Below are 22,313 nucleotides of genomic sequence, written 5' to 3'. Positions count from 1 at the left end.
TTTTTACTATTACTTAGTTAACTAGTTATTAATATACCTAGTACGATTATATTAAGATATATATGATTTTTATTTCATTACATCATTACAGCCTATACAGTCCACTGCTGGACATAGGCCTCCACAAGTTTACGCCACAAATAACGTGAACTCATGTGTTTTGCCCATAGTCACCACGCTGGGCAGGCGGGTTGGTGACCGCAGTACTGGCTTTGTCGCACCGAAGACGCTGCTGCCCGTCTTCGGCCTGTGTATTTCAAAGCCAGCAGTTGGATGGTTATCCCGCCATCGGTCGGCTTCTTAAGTTCCAAGGTGGTTGTGGAACCTTGTTATCCCTTAGTCGCCTCTTACGACACCCACGGGAAGAGAGGGGGTGGCTAAATTCTTTAGTGCCGTAGCCACACAGCACAATTAATATACCTAGTACGATTGTATTACGATATATATGATTTTTATTTAAAATATAAAAAAATCTGTTCAACCGTAATAGTTCGGAGAAAACGTCTAAAAACAACAATTAATTTTAATTTTTCTTTTAAAAAAAACTTAAAGACCCGTCCCTTAGTGAAGTGTTAATAAAACGCTACGACAATCTTCACATTACACCATTTTTAATACCATAGACGTGCCAAAAAGATGCGTGTGATTCACCTGATGGTAAGCGGATACCGTAGCCTATAGACACCTGCAACACCAAGAGTATATCCCAGGGAACTCTGGCTACCTTACTCACAACATGAACCCTACACTGCTTGAGAACAGTATGATAATAAGTCTGATTTTCACATCAAGGTTGAGAAATTTTAAATAAAATATTTCCTTTTGCAACATATCTGAACAAAGTTGATTGACTTTTAACAAACTGCCTTAACAAAAAAGCTGTTAAAGCAAAGTTTGTAAAGTAAAATAAAAAATATAGTAGTAGACATTTAACGTATTCGATGTAACCGGTTTAAAAATAGGTTAAAACTTCAACGATAATCGACATTGAACTGAAAGTGAAATGTACGTTAAACAATAATACAAGGATACGTAATATTGCACTAAATATAAAACTGTATGATGAGTAATATTTAATTTTTTTTTAATAATTATATATTTTTTCAAGTTGAACTTCTATTATATATAAAAACTATCAGTTCAATGATTTACTGAGTGAAACAAATAACCATATAATACAAGTATATAAAAAAATCTTACAGGCATGGAATATTAATTAAGTCACAAGAAATCACAATATTTTAATAATTAATCAATCAATATTTATTCGTTTAATTTATTCTGTATCATTTCAAGCGTTTCGACAAAAGATTTTCACTTCTACTGCGTTGTTTTTTTTTTATGTATATTCATATGGAAATCAATAAAATTTGTTCACACACATGTATCTGTTACCTGTACCAATATATGACCTGTACTCGTGTACGAATATAAAACTAAAATTTATTTATGAAATTCAATTAATTATTGTTAAAAAATATTTACAGCATAAGCTTTAAAAAGAGTGTTAGAAACTTGAATGGATGAATAAAAAATATTTTATTAAAGGCAAAAATTCTAATTAATAGAATCTAGGTGCGTGTGCAACGCGTAATTAGGTAAACATTATATCCTTTGTTAAGCCTGTATTTACTTCCTTTATAAAAGGTTTTTTGCACGTATACAATATTTTGTAGTTGTTTAGGGTCAATTTCTTACATTTTATCCAGTATTTTAAATAACTTATAAAATTTTGCAATGTTAACAAAGTTTTCTTTATCAGTCGGCGTCTCTGCATATATGTACTTAGCCTAAGGCCTAAGGCCTCCTGAGAGGTCAATTGCTATTATTTTATTGATTATTAGGAACAAAGTGCGTTGAAATTATAAAATTGCTGTAATAAGCACCTTGTAGACTTATCGCTGATTCATGTAATTATGTTAACTATGACGACTATACAAGAAGAATAGACGATTTATAAAACATTTTATACGTTAAACATTTTCTTTAACTTTTTTCATTCAAAAACAAATAAGTAAATATGCCATAAAACATAAGTATGGCTTACAGACGCGAGGATACGAAATAAAAAAAAATATTGAAATGGAACACAGCAAGAATTATCTTGTTCAAAACCTGGAACAGTTCAAGAGAGGTACTAAGTCATCATTACAAAAGATCACAACTAAAACAAAAAATCAAGTTGCAGGCGCCTTAATAGGCTACGTTAAACGTTTACCATGCAGACCATACCGTAGACCGTTTATTTGCCACCCTAAGACATAAAAAACTATTACGATAAATTAGACAAATAAAATCGTGCGCTTCTCTGGTCAATTATAAAAGCAAAATACTTTGTTTTAATTGCTTAAGGTTACACTGACGTTGTCGTGACCACGAAAAATTAAAATTGACCAATATTGACTTGACATAAATTCTTCGTTTGCGTTGATTTGTTAAATATTTGACCAAAGTTTAAGAAAATATAATTAAGGTGGGTCCAACTCATTAGATTTTAAACTGTTTTTATTGACAAAGATGTTGCGTTACTAAGGTACAAGTATGGTTACTTAACGACTTGGCACTACTAAGGGTCAAATTTCAAAAAAAAATATAATAAAAAAAAGCACAATCTAGTGTAGGTTTTAATGTAGATACTAGAAGCCATTTGCAAATTGATTCTTATAATCATAATCTATCATATACGCTTCGAATCAATGATAAGTTCACGTAATGTGTTGTTGTATAACACCGATTTCAATGCGCTTTTTAAACTTACTTAAATAAAATTTCAATATGATTTTACCACTTTATTATATTAGCATTCACGTTCAAAATGTTTGCAACAAAATGGTCTAAACGTTTAATGTGTTATTATTATTTAATTTTGACAGTGATTATATAAACATCCAACAGCATTTGACCTTCCTTATCATTGAAAAGACACAACAGGTCTTCAAAAAATTCAATGCCTCTAATGTTCTTAACAACTATAAATGTTGCATCATTATAATGGTCAAGAGCCGCTTAGCCTTTATGTTTTGACACACCTATCGTCGTGTTTTATGAGTTTCTTAGCAATTAAGAATAGAGTTGATCATTAAGAGGTCGGCTGTACAGATTTGCCATTATTAAATTTTCAATTTCTCCCTCATAAAACTCATAAAATAAATTGAATAACGTTCATATTCATATAAACAATTTTAATAGGTTACAAAATTTATTTTAATTAAAATTTCAGTGCTATAAATATATAGCAATAAATTTAAGAAAATAAGTATAACGAGGACATGACGTCTTATTTTTAAAATATTACTTTTTCTTTACATCACGAAACATTCACTGCTAATATCAATGACATTTTGAAATATCAACCGTAAAACAGAACATTTATTTAAATGTAGCAACACTGAGATTGAATAATTATATTTCAAACTAGCTGTGCCCGCGACTTCGTCCGCGTGGAATTTAACAAAATAGTTGTTGTTCAGTCGCAGAGTTATAAAATAAAAAATGTCTAAAATAAAAGTAGCCTAAGTTGTTCCTTATTATATCAGCTATCAGCCAGTGAAAGTCCCGCCGCAATGATCCAGCTGTTTTAGAGATTAGCCGGAACAAACAGACAGACAGATAGACAGACAGACTTACAAAAATTGTAAAAAATGTTATTTTGGTATATATACCATGTATGCATCCATATGCATTTAGTAAAAAGCGGTTATTTTAATACTACAAACAGACACTCCAATTTGATTTATTTATATAGATGTATAGATCACTTTAATTGCTAGGTTAGGTATCCAATCTCATTTTTATATATTTAGATATGTATTTGCATTTATAATACGCAACGACTAAAAAGCATAATAAGTTTTTATCAATCTAATCTCTATTAAGATCTCACAATATAGACTGTGTTCTGTTACAAGCCAGCCAACATAACGGTCCTATCTTGAGTTGTACAACTTTCGTGACTTTACTCAAAAGATAATTTTATTGAGTCTTATCAAAAAAACTGACTTCAATTTAGTAATCAAATGAGAATATCACCAACTAGGCAGTCGAAAAGAATAGTCTATTTATTACGCACTATTAATAATAGCTCAAAAAGTATCTGCCAGATCTCGCGCAAAATTTAATGGGACCACACGACAAGAAGCAGTTTTTGTATTAAAAAAGAACGAAAAGTTAAAAGCTATGAGGCAACGAAAAGTTGAATTGAGAACCTCGTTTTTTTTAGTCGCTTAAAAACAGGAACACAGGTAAACTGTTGTTCTACTAGGCGGTATTAACGCCGCCGACTTACAGCTTGTTACACATTTATTAACAAAAGGCCATCCACTTTCCAAGCGTTGCGTACAAAATGTTTAAAAGTATAATTATTATTTTTTTATCATACAGCTATTACTATAATTAAAGTTATTTTTTGTTTTTATTTCACCAGTACTTTGCAGGATCTTCTAAAAACCTTAATGATTGATGGACTTTAAAAGTTCCTTGACCTTTTCGAAATTGCAATAAAGGTGTATGTGTATAATAAAAGTAGCTTCCGTCAATGATGTCAAAAGAATGTCTTTAAGTTTGTATAATGTTTTATATCTTATCAAATATGATGTGTACCTAATATTAATAATACTTTACAGATATTTTATAATATTTTTATATTTTGTTTGCAAATGTAAAAATCTAGTTAAGCCACATTTAAAAATTAGAAAACTTTTATAAGAAAGATTACATTTTAAAATAACAAAAATCACTATCACTTTCGCTCTTACCCACCGAAAAAATAATAATTTTCAAAATAGTTTGAAAGAGTAATATAATTGTGAAAAATTCGTACGTTATTTATTAAAAAATAGGTCAAAAGCGGTTAAAATAACCTGAAATGTATGTATATAAATGTACATATATCATTTATTAAATAATTTCTTTTCATTTTTTTATACATTTATAACTAGGTCAGCAAACAAGCGTACGACTCACCTGATGGTAAGCGATTACCGTAGATTATAGACGTCTGCAACACCAGAAGCATGGCAAGTGCTTTGCCGATCCTATCCCCAAATCAGTTCAGGAGCTCTGGTCACCTTACTCCCAACCCAACAGCAACACAACTCCGCTTAAAAACAGTATTATTTAGCTGTGATCTTCTGTAAGGGCGAGGTACTACCCCAGTCGGGCTGTTCCATATTGCGAACAGGAAATTTCCTGCTGTGCCCAACCTCAGTTAAAGGTTAGAAAATGTATAAACATTCAATAACGCAATCTACATTTTTTACATTTTCACATCGGAATATTCATTAGTAGATAACGATTTATAAAACTGTAATTAACATATTATGTACATACAACTTTACCGATAATAATAAAAAAACTGATTAATAGATTAAGATTTAATTAATGCGCTTCGAAATCTTGATACTCTTTACATCTATCGTACCTGAAATGTTATGCTACTACTGATATATACTTTAAAGGAAATCAGTAAATGTTATACACGTATATTAATACTATTTTGATTATTTATGTATGGATATTTGTACTTATATGTGTATTTATATGAATTATTGAATCTATTATACACTATTTTTATTCATCCTTAAGAATATTGTACACTTCCTATCCGTCACTACTATATCATGTCCTGTGCCCAAAGGTTATCTGGAAGAAATCGCTCTTCAGCGATAAGATCGCCTTTGTACATCTTTTTTTTTTTTGTAATTGCTACTGTTTGTTTATATTTTGGTGTACAATAAAGAATATATTATTATTATTATTATACTGAATGTCACTCCGCCCGCCCAATACATAATAGATACATATATTATAATAACTACTTATATAAATAATATAGTAAATTTACTTATACTTACATATATAAATATAAGCGGGTGGAGGAATACGCCCCGGCAGGGAGATCAAACGGCCGGGGGTTAGGGCTGTAGGCTGAGAAACCGGCGGACAATCCTAGCCGAGTCAAGTAACACCGCCTTCTGCATCCTGGCTGCGAGCGAACCGTCCCGGATCCCCAGTTGCCTCAGATGGTGAGCGAGGCTAACCGGGATCAAACCGTTGGCAGATATTACGATAGGGATTATTTCAGCAGACCCCACACCCCACATGTCGACAATCTCGTGCGCCAGATCCAGATATTTACGTTTTTTCCCAGTCTCGGCTTTCACGAGGTTCTCGTCATGCGGGACGGTGATGTCCACTAAAAATACCCTCGACCGTGCCCTGTCCATCACCACGATATCAGGCTTGTTCGCCAGTATCGTCCTGTCTGTGGCGATAGGCAGGTCCCAGTAGAGCCGGACTCCGTCGCGTTCGAGTACTGGCACCGGTGAGTATTGGTAATACGGCATCCTCTGTTCCAGGAGACCGTACATAAGAGCAAGCTCTTGGTGGAGAATCTTGGCCACTTGGTTGTGTCTGTGCAAGTACTCAGTATTAGCAAGCACGGAACAACCCGAAAGCACATGCCTGAGTGACTCACCGGGATGACGACAGGCTCGACAGAAGTCGGGAGTGCCATCCTTCAGGACGTGCTTTCGGTAGTTGTTCGTCTTGACCACCTGATCTTGTATTGCACAGACAAAACCTTCGGTTTCCCCAAAGAGGTCGCCGAATCGCAGCCACTGCACGGAGGCCTTACTGTCCACGTGTGGTGCGTGAAGCGCCTTGTAGAACCGTCCATGCAGTTCCTTCTCCATCCATACGGTCTCCCGGTCAGAGGTGCTCAGTACGACCGGTTTCTGCCAGTTCTCTTTGGCCAAGGCTAGGGGGGTTAGTCCTTTGTCACACATTGAAACGTCACCATGCAAAGCGCTGTCCCGTCTCGTTTCAAAGTAGGCCCTGAGGCTGCACACCTCGCGGTTATGCATAGTCTTAGCGCTTAACATGCCTCGACCACCACACTTCCGCGGGATGTACAGTCTCATGACCGACGACTTAGGGTGGTGCATGCGATGGTGCGTCATAGTTGTGCGGACTCTTCTGTCCAGGGCGTCAAGTTCGGTCTGAGTCCATCTGAGTATGCCAAAGGTGTACAAGAGAGTGGGCATGACCCAAGCGTTATAAGCTCGGACCTTGTTGGCTCCAGACAAGTAGCTCCGAAGAACTTTTGTCAGCCGTCCAAAAAAGATTTCACAAACTGCCTGTTTCATGTCCACTTCCTTCACCCCTATGCATTGTGACATACCCAGATACCGGTAAGATTCAGCTTCGGAAAGGGTCTTGAATGATGTTAATTCGAGACTAAGCTGCGACGATTGAGTCACCTGACCCCTGTCCACATGCACGACCGCACACTTATCTACTCCAAGCTGCATCCTGATGGAACTGCTGAACTCCGTAGTGATTTTCAGCAGTTCCTGCAGGCGTGCAGCGTTAGGTGCCAGCAATTTGAGGTCGTCCATGTAGAGAAGGTGGGAGACTTTAGTACCTCCTCTCCGAAACTGAAAGCCTGTCCCCGAACGTTCCAGCAGGGTGCTTAGAGGGTTCAAGGACAAGCAGAACCATAGTGGACTCAGGCAATCACCCTGGAAAATACCCCTCCGTATCCTGATTGGGTCATCCGCCCCCGTCAGTCGCTCGCCCTGGAGACATAGGATCGTGCTCCATTGCCCCATACATACTCCGAGGAAGTCTCGAACTGCCTGGTCAACCTTGTACAGCTCGAGGACCCTCAGGAGCCATGAATGAGGTACCGAGTCGAAAGCCTTTTTGTAGTCGATCCAGGCGGCCGAAAAGTTCCGACGGTTGCGTCTGACAAGCTGGCCCGCCACAGAGTCGATGAGAAGGAGCTCCTTTGTACCGCGACCGCCTCCACGACATCCGTTCTGAGCTGCAGACAAGATATTAAACTCACCAATATGTCGTGAGATCTTACAGCTCAGAACGGACGTCAGTGTCTTGTAGATGGAGGTCAGACACGTTATGGGGCGGTAGTTGGTGGGATCTGCGGTGTTGGTGGACTTAGGAGCTAAGTGAGTGATCCCGGTAGTGAAAAGGTTCGGGAGTGTCTTCCGATCTATTGCCTCTTGGTATTGTCGAGCCAAGGTCGCATGGCAGACCGAGAGCCCTTTCAGCCAGTAGTGATGCAGACCGTCGGCCCCCGGACTTTTCCAGTTCGGAGCCCGCCGGACCGCACCACTGACGTCCTCCGTAGAGATGGCGATTGGGTTCATCGGTTCGATTTTAGCACATGCGTCCTGAACCGCCGCAATCCAAGGGCCCTCCTCATGCTCCACCTCCCCTGACCATATGTTGCGCCAGAAGGCGACGAGGTCAACCGTACTCGGTTTTAGGGAAGCAGAGCTCGATATCGGGTTCTCCAGCTTTCTATAGAACCTTTTCTGATCACTCACGAAGAGGCGATTTTGTCGAAAGCGCTCAACTCTCTCAGAGTACCTGCGAATGCGCTTTCCCCATGCCGCGATTCTCTGCTTCAGGCCGTCGATGCGCTCCGTTAGTTTATCGGCTATGATGTCAGGCTGATCGAGGCTGATGCCTAGCCCGTTGAAGGCCATTCTAACAGAGCGCACAATCCTTGGCCTTGTGTTGCCCGACCTGAAAGCTAGCAGCCTACCAATGAGGGCCCTGGCCAGGTTGATACGGCGTTCTATTCTCCTCTTCCAGGCTGGTACGTCGCTATTCTTATGAGTAGCGCGTCCAGACTCCTGGGTCTTGGCTCCGACAAGGCGGTGCACCGCTAGAGCGGCGCCGAAGAGAATAGAACCCGTATCCTCCAAGCTGAGGCTGCCTTCCAAATAGGGCGGCAACAGTCTGTTGGCTGCCTCAATGGCATTCCGCGTCGCGGCATTGAGGGGGAGGCGAGAGAGTCGCGGTCTCATTTCCAGAGGAGCGCCTCGAGTCTCGGAAATCGCCTCTTGCAAGATCCCTCTCATCTGTTCTACTTTTTGGGCGACTGCTCCCTCAGTGATCACCTCCACAGGCGCTTCGCTACGAACGCCTTCTTGTTGCGCTGACACTTCGTTGCGCACCGTGGACACGGGTTCGACTTCAGGAGCAGCCTCACGTCGAAATCGTTCGAGCTCGGCGGCGTCAAATATGCCCTTTCGTTGGATGTACCGAGCTCGATCTGCCAGGTTCTGTTCCGTAACAGTTAGCGTAGGCTCAAGCAGTAGGAACTCGCGGTGCATTACTGCCCGGTAGCCAGTCCGCCCGGTTTCACGTCCTACAGCCCTATAGTACGCACGCATGACACTCTCGTTCATTTTCGGTGTCCATCTCATGCGACGTACTCCACCAGCGGCGGGCAACGAATGCTGAGTCCCTTGGGACTCTGTCGTCGCCAAGCCAACTGGCGGGGATGGTGGATAACCCGACCGGTCAGGTGGTGGTGCCGGTCGGCGGGGTTGGCTGGCGGCCCGCATGCTGCCACGTCCAGCGCCAGCTCCAGACGCGCCCTGGCGTCCCCCAGGCAGCGGCCCTATGCGCCTTTGTAAATCATCCTCCATCATAGTATTTTTTTTTTTTTTTTGAGTGCTAATATACTCACTTGGAGAGGCACTCACGCTCTCCAAGGAGGCTGCGCGGGTGTTATGCAGCTTTTGTTGCCCTTAGTCGCCTTTTACGACACCCTAGGCGTAGGAAGGGGTGGTCCTATTCTACTCTGCCGGGAACCACACGGCTTTTATTATTATTATTATTAAATGTAAAATGTATTACGCAAACGCCCTATTACGTTTTAGCCTGTAATATCCAACTGCTGGGCATAAGTATCTTTCCCCAATATCGGAGAAGGATCAGAGATTAATCCACAACGATGCTCCAATGCGGTTTGGTGGATATATTCTCTACTTAGTAACGATCGCTGTCAGCTGTACACGATAACAACCGGGACCGTCGGCTTAGCGTGCTCTCTGAGGCACGGCGGGGAGAACTGCACAAACACGCAGATCATATCAAATATCTGTATGCCCAATACAAATGTTTGCCAAGTGCGGGGATCGAACCCGCAACCGCCAGCGCAACAGCAAAAAACCAGTGCCGTGACCGATGCCCCAACGCGCCGTCCTATTGATAAGCATCAATTAACGTTAAACTACATTTATATCTGATCTAATTTAATCATTATTTTATTGGTTCCGTTTGTAAAAAATATGTAATTAAAGTAATTACTAGTAGTTAAGTACTAGTGTAAGTTAACTACTTCAATAAAATGCTTATGTAAGGATTTATAATTACAACTAGCAACACCTGTGCGAATAATTCGCACTAAATAGGTAAGTAAAAAATTTACCGACCATCAATCATGTTGACGTTGTTTCAAAATTAAAACCCTCATATATAATTTTAATAATTAATTAATTTACAAAATCAAAGGCATTTTTTTTAGTTATGGGTGGCCGGTATAGAGCAAGCAATTATCGATAAATTAATTATATATAAATTATGTGGAGTAACTGTGAGGTTTTTTTTCTAAAAAGGGAGGCAAACATCTTAACCTTAGCGTATTAATATATATGATATAAATACAAAACTTTGTTTCTTTGTTTGTTTGCTTAAACATGCTAATCTCGGGAACTACTGGTTCGAATTTAAAAATTATTTTTGTGTAAGATAGCCCATTTACCGATGAAAAGACTATAGGCTATTTTTTTTCCATCACCGAGTGAAACTGCAGGTCCGGCTAGTCACAATATAAATTAATTTTATATTTTATTTGACAATAAAAATATTAGCACACACGACTATCTTACTTTATTGACTGTAAAATATTTTCTGTTATTATTCGTTACATATTATTATTTTTTTAAAAAATGGTATCATTGATATATTTTACTTTTCAGTTATGATCCAAAGTGCTCAAGTACTCGCCTTTACGTTTCTATTAATTATCAATGAAAATAAAAATAATATATATATATTAATAATTACCTTTGAATATCCCTCGTCACAGACACAACACGTTCCAACACATATACACATAAAAAAATTAAGTCCAAATAGTATTGTGTTATTATTTCGCACGCCACAGACCGACTGACTGCTGACAGTTTTCATATATGCCAACCGTTTTACTTTCTGAAGCGTTTCCATTGTCTATTATAAGTCTATTTATATCTTTGATTTATTAAATTTCTACAGTTGATTATTATTCTTAAACACGAGTTGTTTTCTTATTTAAGTTTATATTCTTATAACTCATAATCCTTAAAAATCTTTGAAAATATTATTCAGAGTATAAATTAATTAAAACTTTAAAGATTAAATATATTATTTGAACAAAAATATAAGAAAAAAATCAATCAGAGATTTAACAATTCATAGTTAAATTGTACTTCAAACTATTATTGCTTTCATAATACCAAAGAAAATGAGTTTCTCGAACTTCTCAAAATTTGTTTACCTGGACATGTAACAAGAAGTGGTCTTTTCAAAACGTTTACCTACTTAAAACTAAAACTAAACGTAAAAAAAAACCTACTATTGTTAGTTAAGAATACTACATTTGATTTTAAAGTGAATAAGTTCTTTTTAAGAAGTAGAAACATCTTGAAAAATTCTGTTAAAATTTTGAAAATACCCAAAATTTCCTCTTGGTATATATTGGTATGGAGTAAACCAAACTAAGGTAGTTATGTATTACGATATAATGCCACTTCTCCAGAATCCAGTGCTAACTTAAGTACATATGAGTATGCTATAAGATTTTTTAAATACATTTACCTACGACATTTTGATTAAAGTCACTTTTTAATCACATTTATAGATAAATTTTTATTCTGTATTTTATATTATAGTTAGGTTTGTCATAATTTTTTTACTACACTCACCATACAAAAACGTTTGTTGTACAATGGAAATGCGCACGTGCACTACAACTTGATAGGGCGTGACGCCGCCGATACTGTTACCGTTTGGTAACGAAACTGAAAGTACCTACGCGTATATTATTTCAGTAAATTGTATTCATAACAATAAACAATAGAGCAGAGAAAGTGTTCACAAATTTTACTTTGTTTTTAAATTATCGATAAAGTTTAATGACGAAAGTATTGATTAATTTTTAACTTGAATATAGTAATTTACAATTTTGATCTATATGTAGGTAGGCGTAGGTATATTATAAAAACTACTACTGTCGTCAAAATAAATTTCTCTTTTCATATGAAAAAATACTTAACTATTTTTTTTTTTTGTTCAAAGTTTACTTCACTATACTTTATAACACATGTTGTCAAAAAATTTCTTACTAAGCTTCATAGTCAAACAAAATTATAATAAAATATTGTATTTAGATTATTCAAAGAAAACTTTGCGATAATTGTAGAATTATCGCTGTCACTGTCATTTATAACGATCGCATATGATACGATAAATGAGTACAACCATTCTATCAAGCCAATAAATTAGCTAATATAGGTAGCTGCATTTTATATGTCTGTGAAACAGTGAAAGTTGAAATTATTCTCATATTAAGCCAGCAACACATTTGTAACAATAATAATATTATATAAATTTTTTATTGCAGTAAATAAAAATTCAATATATACTTTATAGTAAAAGTATAACGTAATCGCCATTCTCCTAACAATTCCTAATAAAGTATACATTATGTATGAAAGTAAATTTTGGCAATTAAGTTTTACAGCATTCTTAACATTTGTAATTTGGGTGTTACACCTACTGCACACACTAAAGACAAAAATGATTTCTTTATAAAATACAAGCTATTTCATGTAGCGTAGTTCGTATTTTCAACAATGTAATTTATCAAAAAGCATGACTTACACTTTTTTGTTTTCGTTTTTTTTTTTTTGTTACAATCCCCGACACCGCGGTATGCTTACAGAAATTTCATTTGTTTTAAAACTTTCATGTCATATTTGTAATATATTCAGTAATATATTCTTCTAATGAGATCAGCACGGAACCAGAAGTCTATTAATTTATTAATCTGTATATATTAAAACTTATAAGTTTTTACTCGTAAAATTTCATTTGCGTTTAAATATGCTTAATGTTAATAATTCTGAAACTTTTATATTGTTCTTTTTAACTCTATACTTTTACTTATTCAGATGTACCTATAGATTTTTTTTTTCAGATGAATGACAAGACAACATTTCTAATTACAATAATATAATGTACGATGCACAATCTAAAGCAAAGGTACTTAGCAAAAGATTAATATCTTATTTCAAAAGTATATTTACATGTTTGTGAAGTTATTTCTTTGTGATATTTTATTTGGGGTTTTTTTTAAGTTTTTTTTTTTTTCAAACACACTGTAGGACGTCCTCCGACTCGTTAGACCGACGATCTACGCCAGATTACCGGTTTGGGCTGGATGAGGATTGCGGAAGACCGGGATGTCTGGCGCGAACTTGAGGAGACCTATGTCCAGCAGTGGAATGCAATAGGCTGAACTGAGTGACTAATATTTTTTTTTTTAATATATACACTCGCGCTTGACCGCGATCTCACCTGATGGTAAGTGAAGATGCAGCCTAAGATAGTGCGCGCTTGCCTAGAAGATGCCTATTCACTCTTGATTTGAAAATACCCAAGTTGTAATTATTTGGAAAAACGGAAGCCGGAAGGGCATTCCAGATTTTTGCGGTGCGTATTAAGAAAGAGGAAGCAAAACGCTTAGTGCGAGATCGTGGGATTTCAACTACGTAGCGGTGCATACTCAAGCGATGCCTAGCGGTTCGGTGGTAGAATGGTGATAGTGGAACCAAATTGTGCAGCTCTTGGGCACACTCTCCGAAATATATTCTGTAAAATACAGACAGACAGGCCACCTTGCACCGATGTTCAAGACTTTGTAGTCTAGAGTTAACCAGTGGTTCGTCACCGATGAGTCTTCTGGCGCGTCGATCCACAGACTCCAAAGCAGCAAGCTGGTACTTGGCAGAGCCATCCCATAAGTGACTGCAGTACTCCATACTCGATCGAACTTGTGCTTGGTACAGAGTGAGAAGCTGTTCCGGTGTGAAGTACTGCCTGACTTTATTGAGGATACCAAGTTTCTTACCGGCAATTTTTGCCTTGGATTCTATGCATTGTCTGAAGTTCATGTTAGACGAAATATTTATGCCTAAAAGATCAATATTATCGGTGATCGGTACAGACACACCCCGGAAAGTCGGATCTAAAGGGAATGGACTCCGTTTAGCGGTGAAAAGACACGCTTGCGTTTTGAGAGCATTAAATTTGACTAGGTTGGCGTCACCCCAGTCGGATACCTCTTTTAAAGCCAAATTCATGCGTTCAACCAGAGCCTCTCTATGCTCAAGAGTTTCAGCCCCACTAACTCGGAGACTGGACATGTATCTCTCCGTAACAGTGCTGTCGTCCGCGTATCCAAAGATACCGGGCTTGAGGAGGTCATTAATGTGAAGCAAGAAGAGGGTTGCAGAGAGAACTGATCCCTGAGGGACACCGGCATTAACCGCCATCAAATCAGACGAGGAGCCATCCAAGACCACCCGAAATGATCACCCACTCAGGAAATCTGATATCCAGCCACACAGGCTAGGGGGTATTCCGTAAGTCGAAAGCTTACTCAATAGGCTCTCATGCCAGACCCGGTCAAATGCCTTCGAGATATCAAGTGAGACGGCTAGCGCCTCTCCGTGCTTATCCAAGGCTTCGCCCCAGATGTGCGAGGCATACACTAAAAGATCCCCCGTGGACCTGTTACGGCGGAAACCGTATTGCTGGTCAGACAGGAGGTCATTCAATTCGAGGTATGCAAGGAGCTTATCGTTCAGTATGCGTTCCAAGCTTTTACACAGTATGGAGGTGATAGCGATTGGTCTATAGTTAGCCGGATCGGCACGACTACCCTTTTTAGGTACAGGTTGTACATTGGCAATCTTCCAAGCTTTAGGAACCTGAGCTGATTTTAGAGAGAGGCGGTACAAGCGCGTTAGAACCGGAGACAACTCAGGAGCACATGTTTTAAGAACTCTAGCTGGTATCCCGTCAGGGCCACTAGCCTTATTCGCATCCAAATTGCGGAGCGCTCTCAAAACCACCGTTTGGTGAATGCATATATCGGACATAGCGCAGTTGGAAGGTGGATGTCGAGGAGGTGAGGCACTACCAGCATCAAGGTGCGAATTTTCCGCAAACAGGTTTGCTAAAAGGTTAGCCTTGTCTGTCGCAGTAATGGCCAGCGACCCATCTGACTTCAGCAGAGGAGGCAGCGAGGGACGGCAAAAATTCATTTCCACCGACTTAGACAGCGACCAAAAAGCTTTACTTCCACACGGATAGGAAGCTAATTTGGCACCAATGCGATTAATGCGGTTGTAACGAGCCCTTTTGAGAACCTTTTTGTAGGACTTAGCAGCAGAGTTGAAAGCTTTTTTTTTTTGTAGTTATGTCCGGAGATTTAAGGGTACGGGCTTCAGCCCATGCTGCAAACGCTGTGTCCTTACGGGCTGCAGCTTCAGCACATTCTACATTGTACCACCTAGGGACCCTGACATCAAGCGATACGTCAGCAAATGGAATGAAGTACTCCATCGCCTGACGTATCACTCCCGATATTGTTTGTTCGCAACTCGACGGATCACACGAAGAAAAGTAAGTACTCCGCCAGGGGTACGATGCGAAAAAGTGTCGCATCTCATCCCAATCTGCCGACTTATACCGCCACACACGTCTGGTTCCGGTAGGACTGGCATCCAGGGGGTGAAAGTTAGATATTGACTTTACCACACAGTGATCAGATGTGCCTAGGGGAGCCGCAATTGATACCGAGAACCGGTCTGGCCAGTTGTCATCAGAAGATCCAAACAATTAGGTGTGTGGTCGTCAACGTCGGGTACTCGTGTTGCTTCTTGGACCAGCTGGGTGAGATCTAGCGACAGGGCAAATTTGAGCGCCTCTCTCCCGGCATGGTCGGTATTTTGGTATGGGAATAGCCAGTCCTGGTGGTGAGCCTTAAAATCCCCCAGAAATACCATTTGGGCAGCTGGATACCGACGTTGGACCATATCAGCCGTCTCACTGAGATAGTCGAACATTCGAGTTGTCTCCCGATCACCGCTGTGCGACCGATAGGTACAGGCATACACTACTAATATTTTATTTGATAAACTCACAAGAACAAGAAGGACATTATTTACTTACTATACTTACTTGTATAAAATATATCAGCAAATAAAATTATTATAAGAAAGAAACGAGAAAAACTAACACATAGTCTATAATTAGGAAAAACAAATAGTCTTGTAACTAAAAACTGAACCGAACCGAAACATTCCAAATCAAAGAAGAAATAAAACAAGTAACTAATATTTAACTACGATGTTTTTATTTTATTATAAAAATCGATGATATTATTGTACGAGCACATGAAATATTTAAAAATCATTTAAACTTAGTATTAAATTTTTGATATGCAATTTTACGATATAATTATGTTCACAAACGGCTTACTCGAAAATAACTGGACTGAATTAGCTTATCCAAGTTCAAAGAACTTGTTCTAGTTCAGTTTAGAACTATGAAAGCAAAAATAAAAATTATAAGCTACTTTATATCATTAAATAGTATAAAACAAAGTCGCTTCTCGCTGTTTGTATGCTTAGATCTTTAAACATACGTAACGGATTTTGATGCGATTTTCTTTAGTAAATAGAATGATTTCAGAGAAAGGTTTACATGTATACGCAACGGATTTTGATGCAGTTATTTTTTAGCATATAGAGTGATTCCAGAGGAAGGCTTATATATGTATAATACATGCATAATATAGTAGAGGAACACTATTAGTTTTTGCAACCGTGCGAAGCCGGGGCGGGTCGGTTTTATATAAAGTTTAAAATGAGAGAAGGGCTATTTACGAATTAGGAAAAATTCTAATAGACACTTAACCTTAAATTCTTTCTAATATAACGACATATTTACGCCATTCAAAAATCCTATAATATGAACATCGATAATACATATTTTTACATATTTTATAGGTACCCAATCCTGACTCTAAATCTTTCGGTATACTACGATTGCGAAACCCATTTATATTTTTAATGGTAAGTTTAAACTACCACAATTCAAAGTATTAGTCACTTAGCATTCGAAATACTTTATTTCTCCGACTGTTCATGAATAATTAATTTTTGTTTTAGTTCACAGCTTCAGCTTTCTTTCTTCTATACGGAATCGGTGAGGTTTTGTTGAGATAAAAAATCACAATCAAGTGTTGGTATCGCTCCAATAAGTTATGACGTAAACGTAATATGACTGTCGGCATCTTCAAATCCATATAAATAAAAATGAATGTTGCTAAGCGCATAACTCGAGAATGGCTCGAGCAATTCAGCAAATTTATTTTTTGTATGTTCCTTAAGGCCCACGGAAGGTTTTAATACAAAAAAAAAATATTATTAACTATTGACAGAACGAAGTCTCTCCAGGCAGTTAGTGAAAAATAAGCTTTAAAATATTGGATTTATTTAATACTAAAATATTAACTAACCCGGCATACTTTGTACCGCCATTTTTTTTTTCTTCAATAAGCTATGGTCGTTCATCATAGGTAAGTTTGTCTTATAAAATACTCTTTTTAACTTAAAAAGCGTCCCTTACTTGACTATGTAAAAGGAAACTCGCCTCTTGCAGGTTTGACTTGATCCTAACCAACACGTTTTTGGTAAACACAGGCTAAAACGTACAAAGTTAGTTGTAGCTTGCATGTCCTATTTTCGTATTAGGGTTATTCTAATATCAATTAATTATTAATTTATTATTATTATTATTATCATTTAATTAAACAAAATAAAAAATATTAATTTTTACTATTAACTTTTGACAGAACGAAGTCTAAGCGGGCTAACTAGTTTGAAACAGAATTGCAATTTTTTACGTAAGAAAAATAAAATTCGTCTCGATACGATAAAGGTCAGTAGTGGATGAGAGGTATCACGCTGACTATTCATAATGGGGTATTGCTGTCATACGCTGACCATTGTTGTCACGCTCCAATCATTACTGTCACGCACCAATCATCTCTGTCACGCCCGCTTACCATTATTACGTACAATCTATTCGTGTTGTACGATCGACATGCAGTTGTTCATCTTATACGTACATGTTACGTTACTAATATTTCGAAACAATTCTAGTAGGTGAAGAAGAATTTGTAGAATATACTAGAATAAGAAACATTCTTCTTAACTTGTCTCACAGAGTTTAAGCTACTCAGCGCTTTAAACGTCGTTCATATTACTTTTTTAAAGAGATACAGTCCTGTGACCGATGGGTATATGGATGGCCGAATGAATAGACCCGTATTTAGGTCACAGTGTTTGAATATCATCTAAGATTTGAAGCAAGCAATCTATGTACATAGCATACTCGTCCGAGCTGATGCTTGGCGGTGGCGGCGCCGGCTTTTGCGAGATTTACAAAGTAACACTACTATGTAGTTATTTTTTTATTGTATAAGATTATGGAAAATAAGGTTAAAACATTGTTCAAAGAAACTTAACTCATAATTTTTGGCATTTTCTCATTTTTTTCTTGTTCTTTCCCTCTTGCACGCCTGCCTTTTTTATTAAATTATTCGTTTATAAATATGTATGTAAGTATATAATTGTATTGACTCGCTTCTGACTAGCCCGTTGGCGCAGTGTACAGTAACACATTGCTTTCTGCGCCAGGAGTTTTGAGTTCGATTCCCACCTCGAGTCTTGATGTAATATATTTATTTATATTTATTTGAATATATTTATAAAAAAAATGTACCTACATATATCAGTTGGCTGTTACCTATGATACGATCATTAAGTTACTTACTTTAGGAACAGATGACCATGTGTGATTGTTATAGATGTTTATTTACTATTTGTTATTTTGTGCATCTACATAAACCTAGTTCCTATTCTCTTTCGTCTTAAAATTAGCTAGTAGATAAGATTTTATAAAATGTCCGCAGTTGCTGTTGCGCAGTAATAAATTTAAAGGAATCACAATGATATGTAAAAACTATAACTATTCTATGTACTCTAAATATTAGTAAATCATTATCAAGGATGCCATAATGTGTGCTAAACAAGTCATGCTTATTTTACGGGTGTATTTATGTAAATAGCACGTCATTGTGTATTTTTACTTTTGTAAGTATATTTTGCCCAAACGTAGCTATTATTGGATTGTTTGTTTTTGTGTAGACTGGTGTACCGCTTTTGATGAATCTTTAACCCGAACCTTTTAACCGATTTTAAAAACGGAGTAGGTTCTTAATTCGAGTAATTGGTTTTATTTATTTTTAATTTATATTGCGTACCGACAGTATAACAAACCTTACATTATAAGGATTTATTCTTTATAATTACTAGACAGTATGCATACCACTTTCTTATACTACATCATATTTTATTAATACTATTAATTTTTACATAATAAAAAGAGCTAGATTAAACTTACGCTAAGTTTACGTTTCATACAAAAAAAAAATTGAAAAAAATAAATAAATGTACATCTACGTTACTTCGTTTCAGCCTGTAATATCCCACTGCTGGGCATAGGCATCTTACCCCATGTACGAGAAGGATCAGAGCTTAATCCACCACGCTACTCCAATGCGGGTTGGCGGATATATTCCCTACTATGAGTAACGATCGCTATCAGGTGTACATGATAACAACCGGCACCTACGTCTTAAAGTGCTCTCCAAGGCACGGTGAAGATACCCACAAGGACTGCACAGACACCCATATCACGTCAAACATCTGTATAGCCAATACAAAGGTTTGTCATGTGCGGGGCAACCCGCAACCGCCAACGCGACAACCACAAACCAGTGCTGGGTCCGTTACGCCAATGCTTGTTAATTAATAATTTATACGCTACGTCAACCCTCGGCTCTAATGCTACCAAAATATTTCATACTGTAACAATTTTAATTCTTGACCATTATTTTTAGATCAAGGAAAAACCAGTTTCGTGTGATACAACACATACTTTCCATTTCATTTCCCGCAATGCTAATAATAATCATTATACACGAAGGTAGAAAGTGTATGTGTTTTGTCATTATCGTACATCTTACTTATGTAGCATGAATATTTGTAATTGTACAAATATTTGTGTCTAGTTTGGGTATTTGTCCTTATGGGCATACCCACCGTGTCTCAGATAGCACATAATGTGTTCAATTAAGGTTAATATCATAAGCATTTAAGTACAATCGTTACTTCAGAAAAAACTGCAGTAAAACAGCGTGGCATTCTTATTAAGAAGGCAGTTGCTGGTAATAAACACTACAATATACACTGGACACTGGAACATATCAAATGCTTTAATAAAAACATTTTCAAAATATCTTCAATGTATAAAATCGAACCTGTTACAATATCATTAGAAATAGGATATACGAGTAGGTTATCACCACAATCTGAATATTCATAATTCAGTTATTCCATTGTTCATACATTTTAAGAACATTTGATAAATAAGTTCGCAAAAACCAGTTCAAGATTTACTTATTCATCTCTATCACTATTCCACAAACAAGGCGATGTGAAAATTACATAATGACGAAGTTTATATTGACACGTCTACGTACCGACCTTGAGTAATGAAGGAAGTGCGATAATAATAATTTGGCATATTTCTATTTTTACATAGTTATTAATATTTACCGGAACCCATTTCTATATAAGGCCTGTCAAATATTATGTACCTATTTATAAATTTTCCGAGCGAAATGTTTACATCAAAAAAGCTCTTAAACAGCGAAATCCTGTTTAAAACTGTAAAAGTTTCTAAACTTAAAATACCAATTATTTTATTTAAAAAAAAACGATACACCTGAGATCGAATGAAACTTTATGCCAAACGAAATCTTTGATAGAAAATACACTTCGACTAAGGTGTGGAGCTTACAGAGACATAAATTTTGTAATATGTGTATGAAAGATTCACAAATTAACATCTTGTCTAAATTACCAATGACTTCACATTGTAATAAATGTGTGAAAAGCGTTTATGATGTACGTGTTCTTTGTTAATTTTCCTTTACTGCTCAATTTGAAGTTTGTATAGAAGTACTTTGTAGTGCTTTGAATATTTTCTAAATTTTATATAAGTGTAGTTTAAAATATAATACTTAATTTTATTAAATAATTGTGTTTGCAGGCAAACGAAAAAAAAACCGACTTCAATTATATCGACAAGTAATACAACGTAGGTAGACGAAAAAATAGTCAAGTAAATACGCTTTATCAAAAATTACTCCAATAGTTATAATCAGATCTCGATGAAATTTAAATGTAACCACATGATAAACATCGGCTTTCTATTAAATTAAAAATCATCAAAATTCGTTCACCCAGTACACTCTGGGATCCCATCATCAGATACTGGTTTCCTTATAATGGTACTACACTAGCGATATCTCCTTTTCAACAAAATAAGAATTATTATAATCGGTTCATAAACGACGAAGTTATTTCCGAACATACATAAAATATATACGGTCGAATTGAGTAACCTCCTCCTTTTTTGAAGTCGGTTAAAAAATAATCACTTTAAATTTTACAGGCAATCTAATGAAACCCTATACAAAACCAAAAACAAGATGTCATTTAAACCTTTCCTTATTTTTCTTTTAATAATCCTAAAAAGTTAAAGTTGATTAGACAATAATTAAAATTCATTATTTCAATTAGTTTCACATATTAGTATAAAAGTTTGTTTGTTAGTAAAAAGTTCGATAGAAAATTACTATGTATATAATATTAAGAACAAGAAACCCTAATTAAATACAAACAAATACAGAATACCTATTTGATTGCAAAGATTTCGTTTTTTTAGACCTTTTTATACAGTAATTTCATTTAATTTTACAGGCCAAAATCATTACACAGTTAAATTCAAAGCTTTCGTGTGTAAGTACACGGAACGGGTGTTGCCAAAGAGTAAATAACTTAAATATCTCGCTTAAGGTACATAATTAGACTCCGACGTTGCTTAAACGATTAGAAATCTTGAATCTTGGTGATTTCGCAAAGTGCTTAAGATCCGGTATGACAAGCGCCTAACATGTAGAGGCATAAAAATACTAGCTATGACTTTGCTCGTCAGAAAATTGTTGTGGTAGCTGCGAGAAAAAAATTTGTATTTCGATTTGTAATTTTTTTTTTCTCATATAATTTGTTTTGTGTACCACGAATATATATTCTTTTTTAATTAAAACATAACTTACGTACAATTTTCAAACTAAAGTGTTTGATTACGACATTCTTACGATAATTCAAATTCTATATGTAAAAACATCGGTTAGTGATTTATACGTGTGTTCTACTTAGATTTTTCTATCAGACGACATAAAAAAAATA

This window comes from Melitaea cinxia, chromosome 19 (genome assembly GCF_905220565.1).
Source record: "Melitaea cinxia chromosome 19, ilMelCinx1.1, whole genome shotgun sequence".
In the NCBI taxonomy this organism is placed as follows: domain Eukaryota; kingdom Metazoa; phylum Arthropoda; class Insecta; order Lepidoptera; family Nymphalidae; genus Melitaea; species Melitaea cinxia.
The sequence above is the reverse complement of the archived record's forward strand: the minus strand, read 5'-3'. Positions refer to the sequence as shown.